General features: G+C 50.0%; 1 protein-coding gene across 3 annotated transcripts in view; it reads left to right on the top strand.

Moving 5' to 3' along the window:
• Nucleotides 1-6,577: 6,577 nt before the first annotated feature.
• Nucleotides 6,578-21,615, top strand: part of LOC123773913 (glutathione S-transferase 1-1) — a 227,423-nt gene continuing 212,385 nt past the window's right edge. The window contains exon 1 of one of the 3 annotated variants that reach the window (XM_045767879.2): nt 6,578-6,705. The gene's annotated coding sequence lies outside the window, so the exon portion shown is untranslated. The remainder of the gene's footprint in view (nt 6,706-21,615) is intronic. The other 2 variants (XM_045767878.2, XM_045767882.2) reach the window with 2 other exon arrangements.

Raw genomic sequence — 21,615 nt, forward strand, 5'->3', positions numbered from 1 at the left:
AGTCTGGGTAATATTAGGTGAATTACCAGCATAAGGGAAGCCTCACGGTCGTATATTGCTTCTTTCATGTCATTTATTGCAGTAATTATCACTGCAGATTCAGTGTATACTTGTCACTAATTTTATATACTTTGCTTAATATTAATCGTACTCATGTTGCAAATTTTCAGTATATCGTATTTACTAATTTTTAATACACTTGAAGTTTAACTACACGTATTGTAACCGACGAACCACTACACATTCTGGTATACCCTGATTTTTTTGTATTTAGTTTATTATCTACAATTACAGAGGGACATAATGGGCTCAGAAACTTGACCTAAAAATTAATTTAGCTAAGGAAGTTAGTTTCTGGTTCAAGACATCAAGAAACTCAAGAGGTTCAGGAATGGGGCCTGCATCCCTGGACTTTTCAAACTCGTTATTTACAATATTATTTAGAGTGAGTTTATATGAGTATTATTTAGAATGGGGTTTGAAAAGTTGAAGGTAGTATCGTCAGCAAATATTATAGGTTTAAGAACGGTAGAGACATTTGGGATGTCATTGATGTATATAAGATACAAGGGAAGGTCCAAAGATGCTACCCTGTGGCACTCTTATGGTTACTGGGAGAGGTTGTCATTTATGGCTATGTACTCACCTAATTGTGCTTGCGGGGGTCGAGCTCTGGCTCTTTGGTCCCGCCTCTCAACTGCCAATCAATTGATATGTGTTTTTGATGAGCTACGATCGTGGATAGTTCAACGCAAGGCCTCGAATTACATAATGCTGCAGTTTAAGTAGGTTATTATGATTTAAGGTATCGAAAGCCTTTCTCAGGTCAGTCAGTTTGTTTTATTAACACATTTAGGTACATTTGCATTTGTGCAGCTACCCTAGACTGTATGAAAGGGAGCACAAAGCATGTTAAGACGTGATGCTAAAAATCCCCATCACACAGGAGGGTTAGTTATACAGGGCCTAACCAGTAACCTGCACTGGCAAATTTTGGGTGCATTATGAAGATATCAAGAACACGAGAGTTAATCAAGTGACTACAATGCTCCAGGTACCTCATGCTGTCGCTGGGGGGGGGGGGGGGGGGTCTGATGGATCTAATAACTGGACATTGGGTGATGAAGTGTGGGAGATCATGCCCCAGTTCCTGCTCACAGAGTTTGCACCTGGAGTGCTCAGGATTGGGAGATCCGTCACCTGTAGTCACCTGCCACAGGTAACGGTAACCCAACCTGATCCTGGAAACACCATGTCGCGAACACTGGTCAGGTCAGTGAAGAGACCAATTGAACTGTGTAGATTAAATCAAGCAAGCCAATAATGACATCATTGGTAAATCTTTGGTATTCGAAGCCGAATTAGTTGGAACTTAATACTGTATACTGAATGACCAAACGATCGTCGTCGACGGTTTGGTCAAATCTTCAGATACGTTGTAACTCTTCGTCTGCATATTGTATATTGAATTTTACAAGGAAGGAATAAAGCTCTTTTTAAATAATCTTTTCAAATACTTTTGGTAACAATGGTAGGTTTTATCATTTTAAAACGGTAAAACAATTATCAGATGTATATAATTGCAAATGCCTGCAATTGATTGTTAGCTGTATCACCCTGTTATGAACTGGAGTTACTTTGAAAAGCGAAGTTATGCCAGATGCAGGAATATGAATAACACTTGTATATCAGTTTGTGCTTTACGAATGTTCCTGCCTTTGGCTGTAAATGAGTGAATTATTGAATTATTGGTAACAATGGTAGAATGGTGCAACAATTGGTAACAGAGACAATGTTTGTCGGGCTGATTGACAAAAGGAGTAGTTAGGATAGCTGCCCGTGAGATATGCACGTGTCTGGGTCTCTGGGATATTTCCTGCAAGGTTGATACCAATTGACGAGAAGGAACTATTAAATTCAGTTGCAGTTTCTAAATCCCGTGTTTTTTTTCCATCTTTGGAGAGTTTAATGGCTTTGTTATGTGGGTTTGTTTGAATGGATTTGTTAGATCCTAGGATATTTGAGATGAAAATGAAAAAAAACCTAATTTTCATAGGCTTTCATGTTTCCTTTTGTTTCTTTTTTCTTTTAATTCTTTTCTTTTTTAAATAGGATAGTTAGTTCTTATTATTATATTGGTGTGTTAGTTTAGTTTAGTTCATTTATTATGCACTCCATACTGTTACGGTGCCCTCTCCTATTTCTTTCGTTTGCCTGCTTTAAGAGTCATATCAGCTCTCCCTACTGATTCTCTGAGGTTCAGGGAGTCTATTGATATATGTGGCGACCAGACCGGCTGCCAGTTAAGGGAGAAAGTTACATTATAAGTTGTAAGTAAGGGGAAATTGGCGCCCTGATACAAAATGAAAGAGTATCCCCTAATGCAGATATGACGTTTTGGAAGGGACACTAGCCGATCGCGGATTGGCCGACTTAGGTCGCGGGCGACCAATCAGGGCCCGCCATGACGTCACCGAGTGCCCCGGGCGGCGCCAACGTCAGAGTTGACCTGACCGTGAAGGCGAGAGGACGCACCTCGGTCAGCTCTCAAGGATTTGAGGCTCTACAAGCCTTTCTTAGTGGATTAGAGCTGGCTATCGAACCCATCTCATGTATTGGAGACCCCGCGCTTCTGGGAAGCAAAAAGGAACCAAGTTTATTGAGCAAAAGAGTGTCAAACTTGGAAAATATTCGGCGACGACGCTGGACGTTGAGGGCCTGGAAAGGTGTGGCGGGCAGGCCTAGCTGTGACCGGGTCACATCCACTGAGAGTTTTGGAAAGACGACACCGTTGCTAGGACAAGGAGCAACGCCTTGTGGAAGGGGCGAGTGTGGGAAAATAGTGATTAGCTCAGCGCCCATCGATGAACCAGGATTGGGGTAGCTGAATCTCAGGGATTGGAACGGCGACGACGCGAAGGCTCCACGACACCTGAGGACCTGTGGAACGTTCCTGGATCGTCAAGGATCGACTCAGGAAGCGTGGGAACCTCACACCATCGAGGGACAGGCGTCGTGAGCCAGGAATGTAAGTTAGATCATTTTCCCTCCCATTACCCCTTGTGTGAGTAAGCTAGTTAGGCCACAATATTTACTTATGTATGTGGCAATAGGACATTAATACTTTAGTAGTAGGATAGGCTGCAAGGCAGCTTGTGTCCAGGACTGTCAGAGGGGACAGTGTGTATGGATGGCAGGACAGTGAAGAAGAGGCGCCGACGTGGTGAAGAGGCCCTCCCGTGAGAGAGTGTGGGACTCCTGTCTTTCTGCCCAGTTGAAGGAGTGTTGGAGGTCGTGGAAGAAGAGGCTGACGATCTCCAGACTTATTATCCTTATTTTCATATTCATGTATTACTTGTGATTGTATGTGTGTTCATGTAATTTGCATCAGTAAATTCACACTTTTATCATTGTTTAAGTGTGCCTCCATTTATAATATTTCTCTATGAGCATACACGAAGGTTATCATAGTACCACCTAGGAAACACTACGTTCTCTATAAAAGTTCTTATTGCCTGGAGAGTGATAAAGACAGCACGGACTTATATAAAAGTGTACCCTTAGCCATCCGATCAGTATCAGTGCCTGAATAGTGGCAACTAGTAACGTAGTGGCTAGAGAGAGGTAAAGCCACACAGGTACTCTCCTGGGGGAGAGTACCCTGGGCCGACAGTCTAGTAGCAGATCTATGAGAGTAGCAGTCTTCTGGCTACAAACAATATATAATACACCCACTGAACTGCATTGCTGGGGTGCAGATATAATAACCCAGCTGGCGACCTTGTTAAGAAGAAGATAGAGAAGACAGGCGGGAAAGGAGTTCCTGCAACCTTTTTGTCTGGCAGGCAAGACTCGGGGAGGTTATGGTTATAAGGTAAGCCTGAGTCTTCCTTCACTCCTCCACGGGTCTAAGCCGGAACTGTTAATTTAACAGCAGTTTCCCCGTGTTTGACTGAAGGGCTTCCAGGGTGAATCAGTGGCACCTCTTTTGTGGTGGAAGCAAAGACCTGTGGAGATGGGCATTGTTGGTCCTCTCCTGTGTGACCAAGGAGACTCCGGTGAATCCCGGGAGTCGGAGGGGCTGAGTGTTCGGCCTTTTGAGTCCCTAGCAGCTGAGTGCTAGCAGAGCCCCGGCCCACCCCCCGTGACAATACCCATCTCGTGGGCGGTAGTGGAAAGGGTTACAGAGGCACATAATGGGCTCAGGGACTGAACCCCACAATTCATTTAGCTAAGCAAGTTACAATCTTGATGAGCTTGTTACAAAATTCAGAATAAGTCGTCACATCAACAATGGGTTCGAGATCTGCCGAGTATCTCTTTACTTGTTCTTTTCTAACTAGGCCGTTCTTATTTTTTTATTCGTGCTCCTTGGTAACTGGCTTAAGTATGCCTCTTGTGAGGCAGATGTTGCTTAATGGTGAGACGAGGACAATTTGTGTGTTGTAGAGGCTTAGGGTTATGGCGAGGAATACCATGCTAGTAAATGTATTTGTCATGTATATTATTATAATTCAGATATTGCCATTACCAGGTTCTCTTGTAGTGTTGTCCAGCTGGAGCAGTCAACAAGGGCTGCTTCACGATAATTTACAGCAGAGACTGGTCAGGTCGTTAGTAATTGGCTTCTCAGAGGCTCTTGGAACAAACGTCACAGTGCCCGGAGTTGAGCTGTACCGTGAGACACAGTGCAAGGGTTCTACCCTCATGCAAAGTTGGCGATAGTGACACCACACTATAGATGCTGGATACAATTAATTACAGTACTTAAAATGCATAACATTTTACATTAATTGTGCGTCTTATGCCAATACTACAGTGGCTAAGTAACACTGTACCATGATCATTTGTTTGTTATTAAAATATCATGTGGTCCTTTGGTAAATATATTTGTTAACCATAATATATTTAGAAGAAAACGAGACTTGAAACTCGAAAAGGAAAGCTATGATGGGTAACAATTATATTTGTATATTGCAACCAGGACCTCATGCAGGTCCCATGGGCGTAACCAAATAGTACAGCGCCCCCTGGGCCTGTAACCAAAGAGTACAGCGCCCCCTGGGCCTGTAACCAAAGAGTACAGCGCCCCCTGGGCCTGTAACCAAAGAGTACAGCGCCCCCTGGGCCTGTAACCAAAGAGTACAGCGCCCCCTGGGCCTGTAACCAAAGAGTACAGCGCCCCCTGGGCCTGTAACCAAAGAGTACAGCGCCCCCTGGGCCTGTAACCAAAGAGTACAGCGCCCCCTGGGCCTGTAACCAAAGAGTACAGCGCCCCCTGGGCCTGTAACCAAATAGTACAGCGCCCCCTGGACCTGTAACCAAAGAGTACAGCGCCCCCTGGGCCTGTAACCAAATAGTACAGCGCCCCCTGGACCTGTAACCAGTGACAGTGCCCCACCATGCGCTGGGAGCTGTCACTGCTGGGGCCAGGGCGGGCCTCGCTACAGGAGTCACATCATCTCATCCCTGTGGGGTGGAGGAGGGTCATTAATTCCATCGTCTCACACCTTTGTGTGTCAGCCACACCATCACCACACACCTGTGGGGGTCACTGATACCATCTCATACCTGTAGGTGTTATTAATACCATCTCCTCGCATCTGAAGGGATCACTCACACATCTCCTCACCCATGTGGAGGTCACAGACACCGGACATCCACACCACGCAGTCTGGGGCGTTGGTGAGGGTGTCGAGAGAGCGAGCAGCATCACGGGGAGATGCTCAGGAGAGAAGACGCGTGCGAGAAGACCCAAACACTGGAAGACGACAGGAACGGAAGAGGAGGCTGGAGCCAGGTGACAAGTCAAGGTGATCCAGGTTCATCTGAGAGGTTGGGGGGGGGGTGGAGGTGTCCCAGGAGGGGGAAGGGGAGGGGAGCCCCAGGATAACTGCCGTCACCTACCACCCACTGATACACACACACACACACAGGGGCCGGTGGCTGACTGGACAGCACGCTGGACGTGTGATCCTGTGGTCCCGGGTTCAATTCCCGGCGCCGGCAAGAAACAATGGGCAGAGTTTCTTTCACCCTGATGCTCCTGTTACCTAGCAGTAAATAGATACCTGGGAGTTAGTCAGCTGTCACGGGCTGCTTCCTGGGGTGTGTGTGTGTGTGGTGTGTGGGGAAAAAAGTAGTTAGTAAACAGTTGATTGACAGTTGAGAGGCGGACCGAAAGAGCAGAGCTCAACTCCCGCAAGCACAATTAGGCGAGTTCACACAGGGAATTCCACCGCTCCTCCGGCCTGCATTTGAATTCAAATTGAAAATCTTTATTCATGCATATGTTTCGCGTGTCTCGCAGATCAACTTGAAGCGTTTATCATTCACAGGCCGTAAGCCTAAACAGCTTGCGCGCACGCGCGGTGAGAGGTGATTACGTCATTGTTTACCTGGCCACGTGTGGGGCTCAGGTGCATAGCTGCCCCTAACCCTCGGCTCTCCCTCAGGGCTGGCCCTCTCCTCCCTCGGCGTCAAGCAACCTGAGGGAGAATATCTCCCCCAGCGTGCAAGGTGTGTTGCCCTCGAGGGAGAGTGCGTGTGATGAAGGGTAGAGTGCGTGTGCATGGAGGGAGTGCAGGGAGGGGCGGTCAGTGCGTGAGCCGCTGCGAGTGAGGGTGGACGTTAGTCAGTGCTCGCCTCCTGAGGCTTCAGTTGATCGCTCCTGCCTCTCTCCCTCCCTCTCCCAGATCCCAGCAGGTGAGGCACCTCTCTCTCTCTCTCTCTCACTCTCACCCGTTCCTCCTCCCGGTGTCTCCCATGCACGCTCCCTGGTCCCATGGTGTCTTACACACCTCTCACTCTACAAGTTTTCTAGTAATATCTTAAAACATCTTCGCCATTACTGTCCCTCGCTACCTTTCTAGACTACAGGTCCCTTCCCTGTTGCACGGTACACCACCACCACCACCTGTTGCACGGTACACCACCACCACCACCTGTTGCACGGTACACCACCACCTGTTGCATGGTACACCACCACCACCACCACCTGTTGCACGGTACACCACCACCACCACCTGTTGCACGGTACACCACCACCACCTGTTGCACGGTACACCACCACCACCACCTGTTGCATGGTACACCACCACCACCACCACCTGTTGCACGGTACACCACCACCACCACCTGTTGCACGGTACACCACCACCACCACCTGTTGCACGGTACACCACCACCACCACCACCTGTTGCACGGTACACCACCACCTATTGCATGGTACACCACCACCACCACCTGTTGCACGGTACACCACCACCACCACATGTTGCACGGTACACCACCACCAACACCACCACCTGTTGCACGGTACACCACCACCACCACCACCTGTTGTACGGTACACCACCAACACCTGTTGCACGGTACACCACCACCACCACCACCACCTGTTGTACGGTACACCACCACCGCCACCTGTTGCACGGTACACCACCACCTGTTACCACCACCACCACCTGTTGCACGGTACACCACCACCACCTGTGTCACGGTACACCACCACCACCACCTGTTGCACGGTACACCACCACCACCTGTTGCACGGTACACCACCACCACCTATTGCACGGTACACCACCACCACCACCTGTTGCACGGTACACCACCACCACCACCACCTGTTGCACGGTACACCACCACCTATTGCATGGTACACCACCACCGCCACCTGTTGCACGGTACACCACCACCTGTTACCACCACCACCACCTGTTGCACGGTACACCACCACCACCTGTGTCACGGTACACCACCACCACCACCTGTTGCACGGTACACCACCACCACCTGTTGCACGGTACACCACCACCACCTATTGCACGGTACACCACCACCACCACCTGTTGCACGGTACACCACCACCACCACCACCTGTTGCACGGTACACCACCACCACCACCTGTTGCACGGTACACCACCACCTGTTGCATGGTACACCACCACCACCACCACCTGTTGCACGGTACACCACCACCACCACCTGTTGCACGGTACACCACCACCACCTGTTGCACGGTACACCACCACCACCACCTGTTGCATGGTACACCACCACCACCACCACCTGTTGCACGGTACACCACCACCACCACCTGTTGCACGGTACACCACCACCACCACCTGTTGCACGGTACACCACCACCACCACCACCTGTTGCACGGTACACCACCACCTATTGCATGGTACACCACCACCACCACCTGTTGCACGGTACACCACCACCACCACATGTTGCACGGTACACCACCACCAACACCACCACCTGTTGCACGGTACACCACCACCACCACCACCTGTTGTACGGTACACCACCAACACCTGTTGCACGGTACACCACCACCACCACCACCACCTGTTGTACGGTACACCACCACCGCCACCTGTTGCACGGTACACCACCACCTGTTACCACCACCACCACCTGTTGCACGGTACACCACCACCACCTGTGTCACGGTACACCACCACCACCACCTGTTGCACGGTACACCACCACCACCTGTTGCACGGTACACCACCACCACCTATTGCACGGTACACCACCACCACCACCTGTTGCACGGTACACCACCACCACCACCACCTGTTGCACGGTACACCACCACCTATTGCATGGTACACCACCACCACCACCTGTTGCACGGTACACCACCACCACCACATGTTGCACGGTACACCACCACCACCACCACCACCTGTTGCACGGTACACCACCACCACCACCACCTGTTGTACGGTACACCACCAACACCTGTTGCACGGTACACCACCACCACCACCACCACCTGTTGTACGGTACACCACCACCGCCACCACCTGTTGCACGGTACACCACCACCTGTTACCACCACCACCACCTGTTGCACGGTACACCACCACCACCTGTGTCACGGTACACCACCACCACCACCTGTTGCACGGTACACCACCACCACCACCACCTGTTGCACGGTACACCACCACCACCTATTGCACGGTACACCACCACCACCACCTGTTGCACGGTACACCACCACCACCACCTGTTGCACGGTACACCACCACCACCACCTGTTGCACGGTACACCACCACCACCACCTGTTGCACGGTACACCACCACCACCACCACCACCTGTTGCACGGTACACCACCACCACCTATTGCACGGTACACCACCACCACCACCACCACCTGTTGCACGGTACACCACCACCACCACCTGTTGCACGGTACACCACCACCACCACCTGTTGCACGGTACACCACCACCACCACCTGTTGCACGGTACACCACCACCTGTTGCATGGTACACCACCACCACCACCACCTGTTGCACGGTACACCACCACCACCACCTGTTGCACGGTACACCACCACCACCTGTTGCACGGTACACCACCACCACCACCTGTTGCACGGTACACCACCACCACCACCAGTTGCACGGTACACCACCACCTGTTGTACGGTACACCACCACCACCACCACCACCACCACCTGTTGCACGGTACAACACCACCACCACCTGTTGTACGGTACACCACCACCACCTGTTGCACGGTACACCACCACCACCACCACCACCTGTTGTACGGTACACCACCACCACCTGTTGCACGGTACACCACCACCACCTGTTGCACGGTACACCACCACCACCACCTGTTGCACGGTACACCACCACCACCACCTGTTGCACGGTACACCACCACCACCTGTTGCACGGTACACCACCACCACCACCACCTGTTGCACGGTACACCACCACCACCACCACCTGTTGCATGGTACACCACCACCACCTGTTGCACGGTACACCACCACCACCACCACCTGTTGCACGGTACACCACCACCACCACCTGTTGCATGGTACACCACCACCACCACCACCTGTTGCATGGTACACCACCACCACCACCTGTTGCACGGTACACCACCACCACCTATTGCACGGTACACCACCACCACCACCACCACCTGTTGCATGGTACACCACCACCACCACCTGTTGCACGATACACCACCACCACCTATTGCACGGTACACCACCACCACCTGTTGCATGGTACACCACCACCACCACCACCACCTGTTGCACGGTACACCACCACCACCACCACCTGTTGCATGGTACACCACCACCACCTGTTGCATGGTACACCACCACCACCTGTTGCATGGTACACCACCACCACCACCACCACCTGTTGCACGGTACACCACCACCACCACCACCTGTTGCACGGTACACCACCACCACCACCTGTTGCACGTACACCACCACCACCTGTTGCACGGTACACCACCACCACCACCACCTGTTGCATGGTACACCACCACCACCTGTTGCACGGTACACCACCACCACCACCTGTTGCATGGTACACCATCACCACCACCTGTTGCACGGTACACCACCACCACCTGTTGCACGGTACACCACCACCACCACCTGTTGCATGGTACACCACCACCACCTGTTGCACGGTACACCACCACCTGTTGCATGGTACACCACCACCACCACCTGTTGCATGGTACACCACCACTACCACCTGTTGCACGGTACACCACCACCACCACCTGTTGCACGGTACACCACCACCCCCACCTGTTGCATGGTACACCACCACTACCACCTGTTGCACGGTACACCACCACCACCTGTTGCACGGTACACCACCACCACCACCTGTTGCACGGTACACCACCACCACCACCACCACCTGTTGCACGGTACACCACCACCACCACCTGTTGCACGGTACACCACAACCACCACCACCTGTTGCACGGTACACCACCACCACCACCTGTTGCACGGTACACCACCACCACCACCACCTGTTGCACGGTACACCACCACCACCACCACCACCTGTTGCACGGTACACCACCACTACCACCTGTTGCACGGTACACCACCACCACCACCTGTTGCATGGTACACCACCACTACCACCTGTTGCACGGTACACCACCACCACCACCACCTGTTGCACGGTACACCACCACCACCACCTGTTGCACGGTACACCACCACCACCACCTGTTGCACGGTACACCACCACCACCACCTGTTGCATGGTACACCACCACTACCACCTGTTGCACGGTACACCACCACCACCTGTTGCACGGTACACCACCACCACCACCTGTTGCACGGTACACCACCACCACCACCACCACCTGTTGCACGGTACACCACCACCATCACCTGTTGCATGGTACACCACCACCACCACCACCTGTTGCATGGTACACCACCACCACCTGTTGCACGGTACACCACCACCACCACCACCACCACCTGTTGCACGGTACACCACCACCACCACCACCTGTTGCACGGTACACCACCACCACCTGTTGCATGGTACACCACCACCACCACCTGTTGCATGGTACACCACCACTACCACCTGTTGCACGGTACACCACCACCACCACCTGTTGCACGGTACACCACCACCACCACCTGTTGCATGGTACACCACCACCACCACCACCTGTTGCATGGTACACCACCACCACCTGTTGCACGGTACACCACCACCACCACCACCTGTTGCACGGTACACCACCACCACCACCACCTGTTGCACGGTACACCACCACCACCACCTGTTGCACGGTACACCACCACCACCACCTGTTGCAGGGTACACCACCACCACCTGTTGCACGGTACACCACCACCACCACCACCTGTTGCACGGTACACCACCACCACCTGTTGCACGGTACACCACCACCTGTTGCACGGTACACCACCACCAGCACCACCACCTGTTGCACGGTACACCACCACCACCTGTTGCACGGTACACCACCACCAACACCACCTGTTGCACGGTACACCACCACCACCACCTGTTGCAGGGTACACCACCACCACCTGTTGCACGGTACACCACCACCACCTGTTGCACGGTACACCACCACCAGCACCACCACCTGTTGCACGGTACACCACCACCACCTGTTGCACGGTACACCACCACCAACACCACCTGTTGCACGGTACACCACCACCACCACCTGTTGCAGGGTACACCACCACCACCTGTTGCACGGTACACCACCACCACCTGTTGCACGGTACACCACCACCACCACCACCTGTTGCACGGTACACCACCACCACCTGTTGCACGGTACACCACCACCACCACCACCACCTGTTGCACGGTACACCACCACCTGTTGCACGGTACACCACCACCACCACCTGTTGCACGGTACACCACCACCACCACCACCTGTTGCACGGTACACCACCACCACCACCACCTGTTGCACGGTACACCACCACACCACCTGTTGCACGGTACACCACCACCACCACCTGTTGCACGGTACACCACCACCACCTGTTGCAAAAAAGTCGTCAGTGAAGCACTTGTTCCGGAAGTGTTCGAACGTCAGCAGTTGTGAGTCGTGTGTAAACCGTTTTTCATTCATAAACAACTGGGGGGTTGGCGGGTGGATGGAATCACTTTTGGGTCTTTGTTTGGAGGACGGGCTGGCGAGGACGGGCTGGCGAGGACGGGCTGGCGAGGACGGGCTGGCGAGGACGGGCTAGAGAACGATTGACAGTTACTAAGACAGTTTGAGCCTACGAGACACTTGAACTCAAGGTTATTATTGTTATAAACAAACCTCGTAGTGCTTAGGCGCTCATAACCTGTTTAATTAATGTAAACACAGCCGCCATGATTGAGAAAAGATGCACAGGTTTCTTATGTTGCTGTGTAAATGGTTGAATATTCTGTGGCACAGACGGTGTTGCAGAATATCCTGAGGCAAAGACAGAGCTATCTAGTCTACTCCTGATAACCTGATAAGTACTTTGATTGTTGAGAAATTTTCAAACTACTTTGTGTGTGTGTGTGTGTAAGTGTGTGTGTGTGTATACACCACGTATGGAGTATTTCCTTGACACACACACACTATGCACGGAGCCCAACAAGCGCTAGGAGGTTATCTTGAGGTTATCTTGAGATGATTTCGGGGCTTTAGTGTCCCCGCGGCCCGGTCCTCGACCAGGCCTCCACCCCCAGGAAGCAGCCCGTGACAGCTGACTAACACCCAGGTACCTATTTACTGCTAGGTAACAGGGGCATTCAGGGTGAAAGAAACTTTGCCCATTTGTTTCTGCCTCGTGCGGGAATCGAACCCGCGCCACAGAATTACGAGTCCTGCTCGCTATCCACCAGGCTACGAGGCCCCTCACCTCGTCAAAGTCAAAGGAGAGTCAAAGACGTTACTGGCCAAGAAAAACAAGGAAGCAATACAAGTCGTTAACGGCTAATCCAACACACGAATGTATGCACAATACTGGAACTTACAAGTTCGACACAGACAGTTCGAACTTACGTCTGGTTCCAAAAATGCAAAAATGAAAACTCGTTCGATTTCAATCAAACTTTTTTGACAAGTTCTATATGAAAAGTGTTTCATCTGGTCCAAGTTTCAGCATCGTAGCATAAATAGGAAGGGAGAAAAAAAATATTTAAGTAATTGTGAAAATTATGCCAAAATGGTCAAAATCGATTATCAATCAAAAATGTCAACTGAAATCATAGCTATGACTCTTTGCTATCACAATAGCATATATTAAACAAATATTATAATTAGTTTAATTGGAAAATTTTTTTAAGAAAAAAGTTTTTTTTTTTTGCACTGCTTGCAAAAATTGCAAGCAGTGCAAAATAAGGCGCTAAGGAGAGCAGCAAAACACCGTCCACCATATGATCAGACCATCCAGGAGCTCCAGGAACTCCTGAACATACAGCCACTAAACATCAGACTGCAGCACCAAGCCATCAGGGTGTGGAACACCATCGAAATGTTAGAGGACCCAATGTTAGACAGGTTACTCCAAGATGAGACGCCCCGCTCCCACAGCTGGTGGCCCAAGATGAGACGCCCCGCTCCCACAGCTGGTGGCCCAAGATGAGACGCCCCACTCCCACAGCTGGTGGCCCAAGATGAGACGTCCCGCTCCCACAGCTGGTGGCCCAAGATGAGACGCCCCACTCCCACAGCTGGTGGCCCAAGATGAGACGCCCCGCTCCCACAGCTGGTGACCCAAGATGAGACGCCCCGCTCCCACAGCTGGTGGCCCAAGATGAGACGCCCCACTCCCACAGCTGGTGGTCCAAGATGAGACGCCCCGCTCCCACAGCTGGTGGCCCAAGATGAGACGCCCCACTCTCATGCCCCAGCACAAGAGAGAGACAATGAGAAGGAGGGGGAGAAGGAGTAGAGAGAGAAAGAGGAGTAGGGAGAGATAGGGAGACCCACCGGACGGTGCTATCAGCCTGTGGACGCCAATTTAGGTAAACCACATGATAAATTTACCTGCAGCCGCTGGGAGTGTGTGTGTGTGCGTACTTACCTAGATGTGCACACACGGGTCCACCACTAGCTCCCTAGCCCTGCTTTTCTGATTCATGGTTACCTTGCGATGATTTCGGGGCCCAACGTCCCCGGGGCCCGGTGCTGGACCAGATCCTCCTAACATACAGCTCCCTGGCTGGTCAGTCTTATGTTTCTCTGTGCCTGCTCTCAAGTAGCCTCAATATTGTATTCGCTTATATAATATTTCACGTTTTTTCTTTTATTCGACGTTATGGGGTTCGCTTTGAGTGTGACGGAGTCTCTCCTCTTTTCTCTCTTGTATATTATGATTTCGGCTCAGGTGGGTGACCCCAGCCCCTGGCTGTATATTCAAGAGTTGGTCTGACATAGGTTGTGTTTGATGTTCTGATGGCCTGAAAAATACTGAATATTTGCAACCATATGCAGACGTTAGTTGGCTCATGTGTTTCTCACCTGCCAAGTTCAGAGTTCTATACATTCCCTAATCTTTCTCCAGATGTGTTTCTGGCGGTTTGTCTCCCGTTTTGATGATCTTGTCTCTCTGGTATTCTCTACCTCACTTATCATACTTTGCATTTGTCCGAATTGAAGTCTAACTACCATCTTTCTTTCCATTTCTCAAAGCATGTAAGTCTTCCTGAGAGTCTCTCGCATTTTTCTTCGGTTCTAACTCTCCTCGTCAGCTTGGCGTCGTTGACAGACAGGGCTCTGAATGACCCTGTTTCCTCTGCCTGGTCATTTACATATCCCGGGAACAGAGTGGGCCCCAGAGCCCAGCCCTGCAACAGAGTACATTCCTGCTGTCAAGTAATATGAGTATCAGACATGACATACATGCCTCACGGGCAGCAGTTACTTGATATAATCACCTGGAAAATAGTTAAATAGCTAAGGCTCTGTGGGTAAGTCCCTTGATGGTCACCCAGGATGCTGGGTTGAATGGGGCAGGTCAAGGGGGGTAGATGGGTGAACAGATGAGGCAGGTCAGGGGGTAGATGTCGTTAACTTCATTCAACATTTCCAGTGTAAAAACGACAATAAAACCTTGTATTACACTAAGACGGTCCTTGGGAAGGTGGGATAAGGGCCTAGCTTGCTCCCCAACACCTCACCCCCCCTACACCTCACTCCTCTACCCCCCCCCCATCACACCTCACTCCCTCACGCTCCCACACCTCATTAAACTACACACGCCCAGAGTGGTTGCCAAGAGGTGATTCACTCATATTAAATATTTATATCACTCCAGATGACCTCTCTGATACACGGCTTCACACGCATTTTGTTTACCGCATCAGCTGATCCTCAACCTTCACTACACCCTTTCCTTCCACCTCCCACTGCTCTCTTCCACCTCCCATTGCTCTCTTCCACATCCCACTGTTCCCTTCCACCTCTCACTGTTCCCTTCCACCTCCCACTGTTCCCTTCCACCTCCCACTGCTCTCTTCCACCTCCCACTGTTCTCTTCCTCCTCCCACTGTTCCCTTCCACCTCCCACTGTTCCCTTCCACCTCCCACTGCTCTCTTCCACCTCCCACTGTTCCCTTCCACCTCCCACTGTTCCCTTCCACCTCTCACTGTTCCCTTCCACCTCCCACTGTTCCCTTCCACCTCCCACTGCTCTCTTCCACCTCCCACTGTTCTCTTCCTCCTCCCACTGTTCCCTTCCACCTCCCACTGCTCTCTTCCACCTCCCACTGTTCCCTTCCACCTCCCACTGCTCCCTTCCACCTCCCACTGTTCTCTTCCACCTCCCACTGTTCTCTTCCACCTCCCACTGTTCCCTTCCACCTCCCACTGTTCTCTTCCACCTCCCACTGTTCTCTTCCACCTCCCACTGCTCTCTTCCACCTCCCACTGTTCCCTTCCACCTCCCACTGCTCCCTTCCACCTCCCACTGTTCTCTTCCACCTCCCACTGTTCTCTTCCACCTCCCACTGTTCCCTTCTACCTCCCACTGTTCTCTTCCACCTCCCACTGTTCCCTTCCACCTCCCACTGTTCTCTTCCACCTCCCACTGTTCTCTTCCACCTCCCACTGTTCTCTTCCACCTCCCACTGTTCTCTTCCACCTCCCACTGTTCCCTTCTACCTCCCACTGTTCTCTTCCACCTCCCACTGTTCCCTTCTACCTCCCACTGTTCTCTTCCACCTCCCACTGTTCTCTTCCACCTCCCACTGTTCTCTTCCACCTCCCACTGTTCCCTTCCACCTCCCACTGTTCTCTTCCACCTCCCACTGTTCTCTTCCACCTCCCACTGGCCCCTCCCACCTCCCACTTACAACACGACCTGATCTATTGTGTAACACTTGTGGATCTCTTAAGTATATTTCCTTAAACATCTAACCAATATTTACAGTCGAGTGTAACCCGGTCCTCTCTACTCTCGCACTGAACCAATGGGACGTCTTCAAGGAACTGCTTTATCTCAGTTCAAATGAGAAACAGATGTGATTGTTTACATCTTTGTGGGGAGAAGGGAGAGTAAGGAATGAGGGGAAGAGGATGGGTGAGAGAGGAGCGGGAGGAGAATAGAAAACGGGGGAAGGTTGAGGGGAAACCAATAGAGAATAGAAAATGGAGGACCAGAGCAAGAGAATGAAGGAATGAATAGTGGGAGGATAAAAGTGTAGACAGAGATACTTATTACTAATGCTGTCACCTTCGTGTCTTAATGAGGTCTTAAACAAAACATATACAGCAATGGGGCAGGAAACACTACTTTACTGAGAGGTCTTTTGATGCCATCTCTTACTGACAGTTAAACGATTTAGTACTGGAGACTGTGTGTGTGGGGGGGGGGGTGCTTCATGACACACACGGGTGATGACAATGGAGGAACCAAGTGACACGTAAAAATGTACATTTTACAAGAGTTTATTAAGTCAAAATTATGATAATCAACCACAGATCCTAAGTCCCTACACATGGGCAAGTTCCTCTGTCCTACACTGGCAAAATGGTCAGTAATTTTGACATGGGAATAATACATCAGAGACAGACACGTCTCAGGGAACCGCTGCCTGTCACCGCTGGAGCCCGTCTGTCTTACCTGGCTGCGTGATGTTCTGTAGATCAGCCTCGACTCTGGTACCCGGCACTCTGAATTTTATCCCCCCCCCCAAAAAAAAATGGGTCATTTACACACCTCAAAACTGCCACGCCTACTATTAGTTGGTTAGGAGGGGGGGGGGGTTAGCTTGTTGCCAAGCTACAAGTGGGAGGCTTGTAGGGGTGAATTGCTCAGGAATCTTTTCAATAAAGTTGTTTGACAGACTATCGTAATTAATGGAGTGCGACCGACCACTCCACACGTTTTTATGGGAGAAGATAAATATATCTTCTACTTGAGACGAGAGTTTAACCCCTACGCTGACTCGATTCGGGCGGAGCCTAGCCACGAATGTTTCCATTAAGAATCAAATCAAAACAAACTCGTCAGTGCTTCAGAGGTCCGAGGTCCTCTGGACTGACCTCTCTGGGTGTTACACCGCAGGACACTCCAGCCACTGCCTCTGTCAGCCATCTCAGCCAATTCAATTTCTTTCAATTTCTTTATTATGCACCCCATACGCATCCCGAGGGCGGTGGTGTAAAGGGTTACAGAGGCACATAATCGGTTCAGGAACTGAACCCTCTAGTTCGTTTAGCTAAGCAAATAACAATCTTTTGACGCTAGTTATATAATTATTAATGTTAAATATACATGAACAGATACTCATACATACATATACATATAATGTACATATCGTTGCCTTTGTTTACCGCCTATCCAATTTTTTCTTAGTGTATTTTGACTTAACTTTGGCATTTTGTTCAAACTTGAACTCCTGTTTTATATCCGTTTTTGATTCACATCTGTTTGCCGTTAGTTTTGCAACACTTGTCTCCTGTTCCTCAGTTATTTCCTTTTATCCTATACTTCTATGTTTTGTTACGTCATTTATGGAACCAGGCGGCTTAAGGAGGATAATACCAAAACATAAAATTCTCATGTTAATTAAACTTATTTAAGCTAACATGTATTATTGGCTATATATCTTGACTGGTTTGTTGGGCTGAAGGCTTGTTAACCTCTGGGGGGTTAAAGGTCATCACAACAGCTTGCTGTTGATCAACCAACAAGTATCTTTAGTCCTGAACATTGTCCAGGACTAAAGTATTCGATTCTCTGATGTTCAGTTAATGTGACCTTAACTTTAACATGCAGACTACTCCTAAATTCGGTCGTGACCACGGGTGACGTCTCCTCACACCACATGCATGAGAATTGTAACTCATGTTGATTATATATTCACTCTCACTGGAATTGTCCACAAAGTTTACAGCTTGGTCGGAGCAGAGCGGTATGGTGACCACTTCAGACTACGCTATAATGTCCACATAGCGCAGTGACTCTATGACTTCAGGCCCCAGGCAGCCTTGTACAAGTTACCGGCCCTCAGCACTAATGAGTCCACCAAATATGCATGACGTTTCTCAGAGACTTGTCAATGACGAGGCATCCTTGGACTCTCGACCCAGTCCGTCCTCCTAAGGTTTCCTAAGGTCAAGAAACCGTTGTACTAACGTGGCCTTATCCTAACCTACCAGAGGTGCCCATTTCTACCCAGTTATTCATTCCTCAATCCGTGCCCATTGGCAGGATCGCTGGTCTTCTGTTACTGGTATCAAACTGCGTACCCTTAAGGATAGTATATCCCCATGGCCTTCCTCCTACCACTGTAACCGGCGGTGGGAAACGGCTCTGGCGAGGTTGCATATTGGCCATACTTGCTTAACTCACGGGCACTTAATGGAGCGCCGCCTTGCTCCTTATTGTCCAAATTGCATTGTCCCTCTTACGGTCGTACATATCCTTGTTGAATGTCCTGACTTCCAGAACATGTGAGCATCTTGCTTCCCGACTGTCCCTCGCGGTCACCTGTCCCTCAATAGAAGCCTTGGTGAATCGGTTACCTTTGATGTTGTTCGCCATATGCGCTATTGTTTTCGTATTGGCTTCCTTGGTGATATTTAGCGCCTTTTGAATATCTCGCACATTTAACGGTGTTATATAGCCTCTGCGGCTTGGTCCCTTCTTTTGATAATTACTTTCAGACCATCACAGATATCTAGAAAACTATCCAGGCGGTTTGAGGGTGGGTGTGGCTTTATTGAGGTAAAATACACACAAAGGGATGAGGTAGCTCAAGCTATTCTCACCCCGTTCAGTACATCGTGTTAATACATACATAGACACACATCACAAACAATAAACATATTACCAAACATTCTGAGAGATAAACATCTACATGGCTTCTCATGGTAATGGATTTACTGTGAGGACGTGCAAGAGGACAGGGGTGTCCAGTCAGCTCAGAGGTGACGCGCTCTTATCATAGCTGAAGCACGGTCGCTACAACTGATGACAATGCCACCCCGGCGCCTCCCATACAGCACACGAGAATCTCTAACGTTATTTCATCGTTTAAACGTTGTAAAACTGTAAATATCCAAACATTGTAATACCTCACCTCTCTCTCTCTCTCTCTTGCCTATTTTTTTTATTGATTGTTGCCCTCACAGCCCCGCTCCTGTGCCAGGTAAGTCCACTACGTGCTACTTGGAACTATTTGTTCCCAGTAACTGAATCTTAAAACAACAAAAACTTCCCTCATCACAATCGACTTGAGAATGGTTCAGGACGGAGCGAAACGTCGTCGTCTCTTCACTTTCTAGTGCGTGGTTTGGTCAACAAATACAGTAAAATATTAATGGTGTCTATAATTACTTAAGTGTGTTTTCTGTCACAAGAATCCATGTCGACAGGTATCAGGCGGTGACACGCCTCCCAGCATGCTTCCACACACACGCCTGGATCAGTCACGTGTGATGACGTCGCTTGCCCGCGGCGTCGCCAGCAGCTGGGGCAAGTGTTGACTCGTCATCCACTCTCTTGAGCGAGTTCCTCACAACCACCAACAACTGGCGACAGAACACCATACTAATACATTTACAAGATATTTAACATAAATATCTCAAGTGGAGCAGCAGCAGCAACTGGTAGTCCACTGCGCCACAACCAAGTCAAAACAGCCATATATATATAGCGCCACCAAGTACTACCTGGGATGAAGAGGGCTCTCACTGCTATCTCAATCAGCTTTTTACCTCATTTTCTCCTGACGTTCAGCTTCATATACCATGCTCCAACTGCTCATTTTCAATCGATAAAGAACATAAATCTAGAGAATCTGCGTAAATTCACCAATAATGAAACACCATAATATGAATTATTCTTCCATAAAACTGGGTAAAGCAAAGGGTCTTAAATCAAGAAAGAGCCGCTCAGCGCCACCAGGCGGCCATGTATGGTACCTCCTTCAGGGTGATTAAGTACCACAACTGACGTTTTCACTCTGGTAGCGGTAATGGGGTTTGATGTATAAGGAATTTCTACTGCGCTGGTACCCGGAAAGACTTTGAATGCAAGAACGTCACCCCAGAAAATCTAATTGGGTTTCTCTCGAGTATGGAATGCTAATCTGGTCTTTAAATACTCACTATCGCCACCTGGGCACCAAGCTGGCCTTCCGTCACCAGTGAACACCTCTGAGTATGGGTGCAACCAGGCCACCGACCACGCTGCTCGCATTCTCCTTTCTGCATGCAAATATCAGTAACAGCACCTGCAACAAAACTTAAAATAATATCTGCAACAACACCACCAACAATATATATACCTGCCACACCACCAGCAACTTACAACAACACCTGCAGCAGCTCCAACAACACCAGTTTTACAAGTCAGGTATTTTCTGTACTACCATCTCGCGAAAAGGTTTGTTCGTAGCCAAGGTACGTATAAGGCTGACAATGTACCATATGTACCGTAAAGTACTTCAAAATGTACCGAGCTTATTTTTCAATAATTTTTTTCATTAAATTTCATTAGGTTGTGTCACGGCCTGTGGTGGTTAATTATGATGATAATCACCCAGTAACCCAACCACTGCTCTGTGTTATGGCCTTATAACACAGTAGACAGACAAGACAGCAGACATATAACTCATATGCTAACACTCCCCTCAGCTGAGGTGGACTAGGCCCGGCCCCCAATTACAATCCTACAGATTTAACCTGTATTTTGGTATAAATTCACTACACCCTGGGCACAGGTTATGAACAAGCGGTTTTAATTATCGGTTTTAATCTGACATAATCCACTACTCATAACAAAATCC

The sequence above is a fragment of the Procambarus clarkii genome, chromosome 91 (genome assembly GCF_040958095.1).
Source record: "Procambarus clarkii isolate CNS0578487 chromosome 91, FALCON_Pclarkii_2.0, whole genome shotgun sequence".
Classification (NCBI taxonomy): Eukaryota; Metazoa; Arthropoda; class Malacostraca; order Decapoda; family Cambaridae; genus Procambarus; species Procambarus clarkii.